This window comes from Chiloscyllium plagiosum, chromosome 22 (assembly GCF_004010195.1).
Source record: "Chiloscyllium plagiosum isolate BGI_BamShark_2017 chromosome 22, ASM401019v2, whole genome shotgun sequence".
Classification (NCBI taxonomy): domain Eukaryota; kingdom Metazoa; phylum Chordata; class Chondrichthyes; order Orectolobiformes; family Hemiscylliidae; genus Chiloscyllium; species Chiloscyllium plagiosum.
This window is the reverse complement of record NC_057731.1, coordinates 34,831,721-34,844,372: the sequence shown is the minus strand read 5'-3', so window position 1 is coordinate 34,844,372 and position 12,652 is coordinate 34,831,721. Positions and strand designations below refer to the sequence as shown.

The following is a 12,652-nucleotide window of genomic DNA, read 5'->3' as shown; positions in this document are numbered from 1 at the left end:
ATTAGTCCAGTCATGAACTACTCTAGAACAAGCGCCAATGTAAGTGTGCAATAGTCCCATAGGTTGTGCAGTTTATATCTAGACAATAATAGTTGCTGTCCATTTCCAAAGCTGTTCCATTCTGTAGTGTTCTATTCATCTTTGTCAATGGAGTTCTTTCTAACAACTCAACTGTCCACCAGAGAACTCCACACTGCAAGCATTTTCAGTGTTAATGAAATACCTGACAATATTATAGTTTATTTCTCCAACAAACCTGAAAATAAAATAAGGGCAAGGAAAAAAAATCAATTCAGTTAAACTTCAATTTGATAGGATATCAGTGGAACATAATTCATAGGGTAAACAAACTACACTCAGTGATTTATGCATCACATAATTTTAAAAAACATGCATTCCCCAATGGCTCCTAAACTTCACACTTTTAATCAATCTCCAATTCTTGGTGTGTGCATAAGACACAAACACTTGTATTTTACAGAGCCGTCGTAGTCAAGCAGAAACTTCAATAAAAAATTGATTTTCCAACATCGAAAAGTATGAATTGATAAGATGCAGAGGAAGTACCGCTCTCTTTTAGCAGATTCAACAATATTCTGCTTCATTATCCAGACAAGATATTCAATAATCTTAGATGAAGCAGATATTTACTTTGCATTTGTAGCATTTGTTCAAATGTATCAGAAACCTAATAAACTGATGCACTTAACACTCTGGCATCTTATCCAGAAAAAGCATGCATTTGGTTTTCCACCTAAAATGTTATTTAATTCTGGTTGCTCTCAATGGGAAGATTTTTGGATTTTTTCTAACCAGAAACAGATAGAACACATCACAGGAGCTTCCCTTATGTTTCTGTTTATATTACCAGCTTGTGACTGGGAAAGACAGTGCAGAGTATAACACATTCCAATTCTTGTCTGGGTTGAACTGCAGTTGCAATGGGGCCATCATACAAGTTGACTTTAGCATCATTGGGTTAGATTGGAAATCATCCACATTCCCCCTCCCGAGAATTTTGTATTTAACATTAGCTTCCATTGCTATTTTCCCAGTGTTCTGTTTTGGGCTTACTATGTCCAAATTCCATCTGACCAAAAGCTGACAGGGTGAACAATATGAATAGATATCTGATCTTTTGCCTGGAACTCTGACACCTGACAAGTGACTTAACAGCACCACTGGAAAATCTATGTTATGATACTTGTCTTTTTGTTTGAGCTTCAATCTATAAATTTACCTCCTGCCTTCAAAACGTATACAGGGTATATATATTTAACTCTTTCAAATGCAGTCTGTCCTGTACTTTTGCTTTTAAATTAGTTCCTGTTGCATGGGTTTTTGTTTATATAATCATTGTTATTGGCATTGCAGGAGTGATCGGCTGCAAGTTTCCTCCTTAGGCTCAATCAAAATTAAGGGCCTGAAAGTGCATCCAGTGCTATCCACACTGTTAATTTCATGTTATCCCAAATGTCCAACAATTTTGTTAGAATACGCCAAAAATTAAAGTGAGCGTAAATAGGCATAGCTCAATGCCAACTACCAAGGCCTAAGATAATGCTGCATCTACACCAGTATATTTCCTCATTGAGCCTTAAAATTTAATTTTCAGCTAATTTAACCATCATTCATGCGCATCAAGATTCAGCATGTTTAAGACCCTGCAACTGGGGGAGCTTTTCAATTTTTAATGTAATGATAATGGCCTCGGTTGTTTATCTTTGGGATAATATTCATCTTGTTCTCTGGTTGTTTGATTTCAAACAGCTTCCAATTTTTTTTGCTTTGAAATCAGAAATGCAGGGAAACAGGCTGCCAAAAAAAAAACTAATCCACAGCACAAGCCTAATTATTTATCACAAGTAAATACATGAATATTCAGTGTCAAAGTTCATGGAAGCCAGCCTTCATTAGAACTACTTTAGAGGAAACAGTTATTTATGCACTACCTGCAATAAAATCTTAGTACTCTTTAGAGAAAGATTTACGGCTCTGTTCCACATTGCAAAATTTCTTATACCCAATTTCTAAGGTCTTTTGTTAAAAGCCAACAAGCTTTATTAATTTTCTAACATGGCACTGAGAAAACAACCTTACCCAATGGTCATTAAATGTCTGGTTGGTTAATATTGAATTTGTTTAATTGTCAGGCAAATTAACTTGGTGGAAAACACAGCAAGTTTAAATTTTAAATATGATTAAACTTAATTGTGAATATTGCAATGTATGAACCTCGTCAGGCACTTGGGGAATTTTGTATTATTTTCATCTGACAATGGCTTATATACATATGTACTTAAATATAATTCATTCCATTAATTTAAGCTAAGCCCCCCAGCAAGGTGTTAATTCCTCCTCTGCTAACACAAGCTAATAGCTTGTGAGAAAAGCTCTTCAGCTTGTGACTAAAGTACTGTTTTCCTCTTTACTGTGTGACTGCCAGATGCAGTGTATTTTTCCTTAATAAATATACTACTCTGGTTCTTTATAAGCTATGCAAATCAGCCTTTCTAAAAATTCCTTAATACTGTACATTAATATCATTAACAAAATTGATTCAAATGATTGTATAGCATTTCACATTTGGTGAACTACAGTCCATAACAGGGTTTACTGAGCATGTATCTATTGTAATTATTATCGACTGAAATTGCGCACAGTCAAGAACCGTGCAATCAAGAGTTATAGAAAATAGTGCTGTTTAGTTTCGGTAGGACACTTGCCAGAGGGAATAAAACACAGCATCTTGGCTGTGTGTGACTTCAAAAATTCAGCCCAGTGAGACAGCATGGCTTTCTAAAATCAAAGTACCTCTGTCCATCTCTCCCTTTCATAAACAGCATGCAAGCTGTAGTTTTTAGGGTCTTCAACTGCTGCAGACTTTTTTTGACTCCTGTCAGACTTTTCTTGAACATAGGCATTCGCTGCCACTCAACTCCCCTGTCACCTGTCATACTTCCCCATTCTTCAAGACATTCAGGCTTTCAGGAAATGTGTCTTTCCTATCATTAGATTCTGCCTCCACGCACTGCGGGACTCCTACAACATCCATCCTCCCCTAATTTTTTTTCTGTTGAGAAGCCTCAAACTCCCATGGAGTTCTGACAGCTCGGGGCCATTACCACAGGAAATGACAGCCAAGTCTGAACCGTCCATCATTAGTATCCAGTTTCTTCTGGATTAATCTGGGTCTCACTTCAACCCCCCGACAAATCATAATTTATTTACTCCAAAGCTGCCACATTTGTCAACTCATCAGTTCCTGGTTTCATAACTTAAACACTCAGATGGACTCCCCAGAGAGATTTTTTTTAAAATAAGGAACAATTTGCTGTTTGCCCTAATAAAAAAAAACTGAACAGTCTACTGGTGGCTAAAGACGAACAGGTTTTGCTTTATCTGGTATTAAACCTTTCTTAATGAAATCTACAGATAAAACCATTAATATACATGAGGTATTCATTGTGGCTTATTCCTGTAATGATTTGCTCCCAGGGTATCACCTCTGACTCCAGATCATGTTTTGTTTTTGGCATTTTTCTCCTTAATACATTTAAACCCAGAACAATCAACTTATTTGCCACAGGGGGAAAAAAGTCTCTGGAGAAAAGTGATCTTATTAGGGGGTGAAATTATGTTAACCCCATTGTGTTTATTGAAAAGTACTTTCTCCAGTACTAAGCTGTAGCTGTTAAAATATTATGCAGTCAGACCTCATTACAGAGGTTTGGAATGGCCCATTTCTGGCAGAATAACAAGGGTAGCATTATAAACTGCATACAAAAGTCATACTGCTAATAAAACTGGACCCAAGGCACACCACTTTACGTATGGTAAAGCCATTTTTGTAAATAATGTTTTGCATAGGTTCAACACGTTGGAACACAACGCATCAAGCAATAGTACAACGAGTCCCAAAAAATAGAAAACTCTCATTTCTGCTTGTGACTGTTGGCAGATCACGGACAGTGCCTGTATAATGAGGTAAATAAAGTGAAAGTCAAAGGTTTTGTCTAAGTGTGTGTGGGTTTGTGCTTAGATGTGAGAGTAGCAGCGTAAAGGGTCAGAATAGTAAAGTATGAAGGTATGTAAAATCTTTTTTATTTGCTTATTTTAATATTTATTGAGCTTTCTCTGCTTTGTGTATATTTTATTAACAGATTCAAGCCTTATGCAAGAAGGTGATTTTCATGTTCAATTTGCTATTAACCAGCTTGCTGGAATCTAGTATAATATTGCCTAAGATTTTACCAACTGAGTAAATCAACCAGTAATATCCAACATAATTTTCCAATAGCTAATGCATTCTAAGGAGAATACAGTGTAGGAAACAGTATTCTATAACCATCAGGGTATGATCAACTGTTCAATCGGATGGTGCCTACAAAAAATGTGTAACAAGGACAGTTGGATGGCTTTTTAGTAATACTTTAATCTATAGATATCAGTATCTCTTTGTTTGGTAACTAGTAGAAATGTGACCTGAGGCTGTGCCTCAAGACACTGATGCCAGATTCTTAACTGTATATGAGATAAGATAAGCAAGTATATACTATCAACCTAATTAGTCATAGGATTCTGATATTGGTCACCTGAACTTCGGTTTTAGTGGTTAGACATCATGTAGGTCACATTGCAAGGAAGACCTGACATTTCCTTATTGCCAATTGCATTCTTTGTAATCAGTGTTATCCTATGTCAGATTCAATAGGATTCAATAGGCTGGTCTGTACGTACTGAAGTGGCCACTTCTTTAAAGGAGCCTTCCTTAAGAGAGACGTCATAGAGATCTGATATGCATTAAATGCCATCCAGAATGCATTATTTCCAATTTCAGAATTGCACATCAATGTACTCGCACTATAAAGTCTGAAAGTAATTCAGTTTATTTCTCAGCCTTTCACAAAATCTCCAATTGATCTCAATGTGTACCTACTTAAAGGCTGGACATTACAATCCTGCTCCAGATCCAAGGCTACTAATGGCCATGCCAATGGGCGTCAAACTAGCTTCAATCTAATTTGTACGGTATTTTAATTTTACAATTGGACAAATGAACAATTCTTAGGCACAACGTTTGTCAAGAAATAAATTGTCAGATACATATTATCAATCAAAAGTCACAATAGCTCAGAACAAATTTGCATTACCTGTCACAGGTGCATTGATTTGCTTAAAAGTAGGATTCGGCCTAGAATCCCTTGTGTATAATTTCCAAATCCTGCTAATGTGCATGGCACTCTCATATGGATAAATGCCATAATTGGATTGCCTATCCATTTATATCCTCCATAGTCTTCCCATGTGGTTGGTTGCATATGTTTGAAATTATTATCAGCGGCTGTTTTTGGGCTGGAAGACTCCATCATTAGTGATATAATCTGCTACTCCGGACATGCTGTAGTACTAAACTGCAGTGATGGTGCCAGGTCTATATTGCTTTGATTAAGTGCAGAAACAGGATTGGGAAAGAAGAAGAAACATAATCCAGAAAATGCTCGAACGTGTTCACACATTTTAATCAACACTTGAATTACCTTAATGCATGTGGCTAACGTTTGATTAAAAACACATGGCAAAAAGATCTGTGAAGAGAAAAGGCTTACTTTGAGACTAGAATTAAAAAATACCAAGATAAGTGCCTGAGCAATTTGTATCTTTTTCACTGTTCTTGAAACGGTGTTTGCTATTATTGCATCACTGACATTGTAGGTCAGATGCAGCAGTCACCAGGGAGGGCTCCACGAGTTTTAAAGGGAAACCCAGGTACCAAGATTTGTAGATCATAGTGTCATGCTTTGGTGCTTAAACCAGCGGAGTTGATTGCTTGTTCCACAGTGTGTCTGCAAAACCCATGAGATGTTAGGACAGTCAATCTACTACACAGCTTTTTTGATTCGTGTCTGCCTGATGAATTACAAACATATGAGCAATTTAAATTTTGCCATCCATGGCAGAATTAAGTGAATTCCTTTACCTTGTGGGAATTCAGAACTACCCCATATTTATATTTCCTCCAAGTCTCCTTCGCTTTTTCTACTCAGGGTGCTTAGTGCTGCGAGCAACAGGCTAAAGGTTAATGGATAGATTCATTTAGCTTTAGGCCTCTGTTTGTGATGAGGGAAGCATGCATGACATTGAAGGGACCTACATCTTGCTGAGTGCACACTGTATTCTGCACTGGCTCAATTTTGCTTTACTATTTGTAATATTAGTGATAGTCCAAAGTGATCTGTTCTTCACAAGGATGTTAAATGCTCCTCTCCAGTCTGCAAGCTGGAACCAGTGCATTTTTTGTTTGTGCATGCACTAGAATGTCCTGCATTTCTTGCAGAGGAAAAACCTAAATTCAAATTGTGAAGGAAAAGTAATGAAACAAAAGACATATTAGTGGATGATGCATTTTCTTCTGGAATGTTTCTCTTTTGTACAAACGTGAAAAAAATGCTGAGTTTGTGCATTTTTTCATTGTAAAATCAACTTAGCAATTTGGGTACTCAGTATTGTAGAAGTGAGAAGACCACTATTGGACACTCATAACACCCAATAACTAATTATCAATGTGAGGAAAGTAGAACTCGCCTTTTAAAGTCAGGAGATCCTGACATCTTGGAATATATCTTATTGCCTCAAGTGGCTTTTATTCAACATCCATATACTTTCTCATGGACAGTAGCATTGCTTTGAGATTGGTACTAACACAATTCAATGTTTGTTCGACTCAAACTTACCTCTTTTGACTTTGAAAGTTAGCGGGGAGGCTTCGTTCCACAAAGTTTAGTCAGCAGTTTTAGTTTGGTCTGGCCAGTGACAAGAATAGAGACAGATAGGGCCCAGAAATCACAGTGCCAGCTGGCAGGTGTGATGTTACCTGATGTCATGCTTAGTGCTGGGTATTTAGAGGAGGCAGCTTCTTGGCTGGCAGGAGTGCCTGCCCCAATTTCCTGGCTAGCTGATTAGGTTCATTCAGAGAGTTGTTGAGCTCAATTGAAGGAGGACAAGTAGGACTTTTCATGCACCTTCCAGTTACCTACACTTCCACTCCCGAGACTGCAGTGGTAGCCTCACTGAAAAAAGGTTAATTTTTAAAAGATTTGAGGAGAGTACACCTCCTTGTTATTTACCTGCTATCACAACCTGCTGGTCCTCTCAAGCTGGAAAGCCTCATTCCCTACCCCACTGCTCCCGTCCCCACCAAGCTTTGAGAAACCATCTACTGCCCGTAACAGAACAGGGAACTTATTTCCATGGACACTGAGGGTCACCTCCCTGAAAATTCCAATGAGGGGTAGGGATTTAGGGCATGGGAACAGTCCAGCTTCCTGTTTCCTGCCCTCAGTTGAAAAATCCAGCCCATTGTCAATTATCTACTTCTTAAATTTTTACATTTCCCAACTTTAATTTTCTTTATCCGGGTAGAATTGGGCACATAATTATTTTGCTGAAATAAATGTATTTGCCTATAACGTGTCACTGTATATAAATCACAGAGTTTCTTAGCAGAGGGCTTCTCTGCCTGAAACATGCGAGCTCACTCTGTCTTTCTACAGGAGCAAGAGCAGTTGGAAAATATTATATTTGTAGCCATCAACATTTCCCCCTAATATATCCTCCTTTAAAATCAGAGCTGCTGTTTTTCATTTGGGCCAAATATGTTTCTGGAAATTATCTGTTCTCACATTAGATCAAATCAAAAGACTGCAGGAGGTGTGTGATCATGCAGCAGAATCCTATGAAGCAATGCTAGAACTTCAACAAAAACAATAGGTGGGAGCACTTCCATATGATATATTACTGATTCTACTTTTCAATTCTATGTCTTACAAAATGCTAACAGTAGAAAAGAAGACTTGCATTTACATATTGTCACAAAAACTACATTAGATTTTTAAAATATTTTTTGATTTTGGTCTTTTGGCTGGCTGGAAACCCAAATTTTTCTTTCAAAGAGAAATAAAAGCTCAATTCCAATGGCTTGAGCTTGCAGACCAAGAGGGCTGTAGAACTTGCATCAATATCCTGCTAATACCATTGAAATAGAATCTACATATCAAGGATAATAGGCTTCAACTTACCATACTTTGGTAAAGTGCCACTTTTGTCAAGTTTCATAAAAGGTTTCACTCCGTATTCTTTGAAAATCTCTGTTTTCTTGCACTATTATTGCAAACTCTCCTCATTAGGTACCTACCACATGCCTACAGTGCACCTCTCTTCTATCCCAAATCTCCCACAGGCTGTAGCCAGAAGTATTCACCACTCCCGGGATATCTTGGGATCCCTGACACCAGTGCCATCTTTAAAAGACCATTGTCTACTTGGTCAAGCATTATCAATGAGAAGCTGCCAGGAACGGTGTGTGCAATTTGTTCCAAATTTGGCAAATAAAGAGGAAATTGATGCCTCTGGTTTGCAGACAGTGACCTGGAGCTCCTGGTGGAAGGGATGGTACAGAGGAGGGATGTTCTCATCCGATGGCAGAGGAGGTCACGACAGCAGATCCTTCCAGCCTGATCCATGCTGCCAGGTTAGTGCAGTTTCAGGTGTCTGGAGGAATGGCAGTAGGGTAGGAAGTAGATTATTGCCCTTCTCCACTCTTCCTGGGTAAGTCTCACCATTTTTTCTCTACTAGCTCACACTCACTCTTGTCTGCTCTGCTCATGCCCCACCATTCTCACTATTGCATGCAACATCTACCATCACATGCACTTCACTTACCCAATACCCCTCCCCTCGAGCCATGCTTTTAAATTGCTACTTACTAAGATTCTGAAATAAAGGTAGTTGCTCTTAAGTTCAATCTTTTGCTTCAAAATCTGTAAGATTTTGGGCAGTATTTTAAGCATTATTATTTTAGCATTTTAAGGTGGAGGAAGCAATTGGTTTAATGGCTGTTTTGTAAAGCAGCATTTCTGACAGTGTCACATTCACCAGTGTAGATTTTATGCTCAAATGTCCAAAGCAGAACAAGGACCAACATGTACTCACTTAATGTGAGAGTACAACCTGTATTATAACTGATATAATACAGGCTTCGTCCTTTAATCCTCTGTGTCATGGGCTATAGTTCATTGCTTATTACCACAGTCAATTATATATAGGCTCCTTTTTGATTTTTATCAGGATGTTCCTAGAAACTTCTCCCTTTTAAAATTATGCTTTGACATTATCTTTTCAGTTAATAGTCCTCAAGCCAACAAAGGTCATAATGGTTTTTAAGTATTTACCTTCCACATTTCATTTTAAATGCAATTAGTCACAAGTACAATCTTTCATTTCATAATTCTGTAAGATTTTAATATGGTCAGTAATTTAGAAGCAATGAGGTAATTTCATTATATTATGAATGAGTCACCCAGCTTGTTTTGTACAGAAATCTTCCTATGACAAAACACTGAATGACACCCTGCCAGCCATCCTGTCTCTATGCTGACTTGTTTACAAGTTTCAAAGGGAGGGGGTACACAACTGAATTTTGAATATTATCCAATGATATGCCAGAACACTTAACAAAGCTCCCCCATTGTCATGCTCCTCAAAAGGCAACTGAAAAGGAGACATTTTATAAAGAATGCTCGGTCTCAATGAAAAGTTGAAAAGTCCTATTCAGAATTAAACTACCTTTGTTCCAAACCACTGAGGTTGATTTGAACCTTTCTAAATCCACAATGAAAAGGTAGAAACTGGGTTAAAATCGGGTTGGTAGACTTACTTCCTTGTTCATGCTATGGTCACTTTTTTTTTAGATTAGATTAGAAGGAAACAGGCCCTTTGGCCCAACAAGTCCACACCGACCCTCCGAAGAGCAACCCACCCAGACCCATTCCCCTACATTTACCCCTTCACCTAACACTACGGGCAATTTAGCATGGCCAATTCACCTAACCTGCACATTTTCTTTGGACTGTGGGAGGAAACCGGAGCACCCGGAGGAAACACATGCAGACACGGGGTGAATGTGCAAACTCCACGCAGCCAGTTGCCTGAGGCAGGAATTGACCCGGGTCTCTGGCGTTGTGAGGCACTCGTGCCACCGTGCCAGTAGCTGAGTGCTTTAAGCACTCTGTTTATCTTTCACACTTGAAATATATTCTGAGCCACTCCAATGCTATGACTGCATGAGTTGAAACTGGATAACATTATTGAAGTACAGAGTAGCAAGATTGTGGAGGGAATTGAACGTGAGAATCAGAACTTTAATTCTAAGCCATTTGGCCAAGGGTACCAATAGATCTGTAAGTATGGAGGATTGTTGGATGAGCAAGATATGGTACACATCAGAATAAAGAAAGCAGAGCCAGGCCATAGGACATTGAGTCTGCTCTGTCATTAAATAGATCATGGCTAATATGAAATCTTCAACTCTACTTTCCTACCATTATCCCATAATTACCTTTGATTGCCTTACTGATTACAAATCTCTTTCTCACCTCAACAGTACTCTGTGGTGAAGAATTCCACAGACTCACTACCCTCTGACAGAAGAAATTCCTCCTCATCTTGGTTTTAAATGGACTTATAGATTACACTGCCCATTCACTTTACCTGCCTATATCCCTCAGTAGACTCTTTGTGTCTTCAATGTAAGGGTTCTTTTAAGATTACTACCAGTTCATCCATTATCTCTATAGTTACTTCTGTTGATGACCTAAGATGCACCCAATCATTTCGAGGGGATTTATCAATCTTTCATCCCATTAGTTTCCCTAGTGCTTTTTTTTTATTGATGGTTGTATTTATTTCTTGTCCCCATTTTACCATTTTATCAATTAGTATTTTTGAAATGTTTCTTGAAGATTGATGCAGAATATTAATTCAACTCCTCTGTCATTTCCAGGTTCCTCACTATTATTTTCCATATTCATATTTCAAGGGGCCAACAGTCACTTTGGCTTCTATCTTCATTTTCCTATATTTAAAGATCTTACTGTCTGTTTAGATGTTACTTACAAGTTTGCCCTCAAAGTTCATTTTCTCCTTTTGTTTGGGGTCTTCTTCTATTGGTTTTCAAAACATCCCCACTAATTTTTGCCACATTATACTTTTTTTGTTTTAAATTGATACTATTCCTAACTTCTCTGGTTAACTATAGTTTGTTTATCCGTTATTGGAATCTTTCTTCGTCATTGGGATATATCTTTATTGTGTCATGAACTACTTTCTTAAATGAATGCCATTGTTCCTCACCTTTCCTTTCTGCTAAATTGCTTCCCTGATCCATCTATCAAGTCTACCTTCTTTTCTTCATAGTTTCTCATTTTTACATTTTGCACAGTTGTTTCTGACCCAGGTTCCTCACTCTCAAACTGAGTTCTACATTCTACCATGTTCAGTTCACTGTTTCCTGGGGTGTTTTATTCTAAGATCATTTATTAAACCTGTTTTATTACACACTACCAGGTTTACAACATACGTACTCAATTTGATTTTCCCAATCTCTGTGAAGATTACATGAGGGGTCCGATGAGTTCCAAGTTATGGAGGACACAATATGAAAAGCCAGAGAAGACAGCATTGAAATAGTGAAGACTGAAGGTATCAACAGCATTGATCGAATTCAAGCAGCAGATGGCCTCCAACAGAAATAGGCATGGACATTCCTACAGAGGTGTAAGTTTGTAGTTTTTGAGATTATGGGGACCTTATGGGGTGGTTGTGCTCCGAAAACTAGTGCTTACAATTAAACCTGTTGGACTATAACCTGGTGTTGTGTGATTTTTAACTTTGTACACCCCAACCCAACACCGGCATCTCCGAACCATGGCAAATATTCTAGTTATTCTGGAACAGTGTCCTAGAAGGAGTGAAAGAACAGAACTTTTCACGTGGACTAAAGTCAGTGACTTCAACATTGTCAGGTTTACCACAAGGAATTTCCACTTTTGGAATACAGGTCTCCCTGTTAGAATAAAGATTGTGAAAGGGTTCAGAAAAGATTTACAAGGATGTTGCCAGGTTTGGAGGGTTTGAGCTGTAGGGAGAGACTGAGTAGGCCGGGACTGTTTGCCCTGGAGTGTCAATAGCTGAGGGATGACCTTATACAGGTTTATAAAATGATGTGGAGTGTGGTTAGAATGAATAGTCAAGGTTTTTTTCCCCAGGGTGGCAGAGTCCAAAACTAGAGGGCATAGATTTAAAGTGAGAGGGGAAAGATTTAAAAGGGACCTAACAGGCAATGTTTTTTATGCAGAAGGTGGAGTGTGTATGGAATGAACTACCAGAGGAGGTGGTGGAGGTGATGGGGCTGGTACAATTACAACATTTAAAAGGCATCTGGCTGGATATGTGAATAAGAAGGATTTAGAAGGATATGGGCCAACTGCTGACAAGTGGGACTAAATTCATTTGGAATATCTGGTCGGCATTGACTAGTTGGGCCGAAGCATGTGTTTCTGTGCTGTAAACCTGTATGCCTCTGTAACATTATGTGAGGTAAACAAGCTCAGCACACACAGGTGCAATGTATGGGTGATTCGATACAGCATATTATAATCAGCTTACATGTGAAAGCTGGCAGAGTACTATTGGATAATGTTACCAAAGGGTAGCACATCAACAAGAAATAAGATGTTCTCCAAGGAAAAAAACTGTGAAGGTAGTTGTGCAGATAACCAAAATTAATCAATTCTAAGAGATTCACGGGCTACCA

The 12,652-nt window shown here is 38.3% G+C and overlaps 1 long non-coding RNA gene across 2 annotated transcripts; it reads left to right on the top strand.

Annotated features, from left to right (window-relative positions):
- Positions 1 to 3,874: 3,874 nt before the first annotated feature.
- Positions 3,875 to 11,703, top strand: LOC122560972. Of its 2 annotated transcripts, none has more exons than XR_006314869.1 (3): positions 3,875 to 3,987; positions 8,420 to 8,530; positions 11,404 to 11,703. It is a non-coding gene; the product is annotated as an uncharacterized LOC122560972 (long non-coding RNA). The 2 variants fall into 2 exon arrangements; XR_006314868.1 differs by lacking the exon at positions 3,875 to 3,987 and adding an exon at positions 4,013 to 4,087.
- Positions 11,704 to 12,652: the final 949 nt, after the last annotated feature.